The sequence below is a fragment of the Colobus angolensis genome, unplaced genomic scaffold (assembly GCF_000951035.1).
Source record: "Colobus angolensis palliatus isolate OR3802 unplaced genomic scaffold, Cang.pa_1.0 Scaffold34, whole genome shotgun sequence".
NCBI lineage: Eukaryota > Metazoa > Chordata > Mammalia > Primates > Cercopithecidae > Colobus > Colobus angolensis.
The window spans coordinates 931,569-932,488 of NW_012116710.1; positions in this window are offsets into that span (position 1 = coordinate 931,569).

The window sequence follows — 920 nt, forward strand, 5'->3', positions numbered from 1 at the left end:
TTAGCCAGGATGGTCTCGATCTCCTGACCTCGCGATCCGCCCGTCTCGGCCTCCCAAAGTGCTGGGATTACAGGCTTGAGCCACCGCGCCCGGCATAAGAGATTTAAGAGAGATAGCAACCAAATGCCATGTGGGGGCCTCGTTGGGAGCCTCAGTCAAACAAATCCACTGTGGAAAAGACATTTTAAGACAATTAGGGAAATACGAACACAGATTGCGTCTTAGGACATATTAAAGTATAAGCATGTTTGTATCGGGTGAAATAATGGCCTTGTGGATTATGTGTAAAAAATTCCGTATGTTATGATACCTACTACTTATGTGTGAAATGACATACTTGTGATTTACTTTTAAAATATCCAACTCCCCTGCTCCCTCCCCTCCCACAAAAAAGTGATTTTGGGAGATACATTAAAAAATTCTGAGCTGGGGGCAGTGGCTCAAGCCTGTAATCCCAGCACTTTGGGAGGCCGAGGCAGATGAATCACCTGAGGTCAGGAGTTCGAGACCAGCCTGGCCAACATGGTGAAACCCCTTCTCTACTAAAAATACAAAAATTAGCCAGACGCAGTGATGCGTGTCTGTAATCCCAGCTACTCGGGAGGCTGAGGCACGAGAATTGCTTGAACCTGGGAGGCAGAGGTTGCAGTGAGCCAAGATCATGCCACTGCACGCCAGCCTGGGTGACAGAGCAAGATTCTGTCTCAAAAAAAAAAAAAAAAAACTGGTAAAATGGTAATAATTACTTTATTATTATTTATTTATTTATTTAATTTTTTTTTGAGATGGAGTTTCACTCTTGTTGCCCAGGCTGGAGTGCAATAGGGTGATCTCGGCTCACTGCAACCTCCACCTCCCAGGTTCAAGTGATTCTCCTGCCTCAGCCTCCCTAGTAACTGGGATTATAGGCATGCAACACC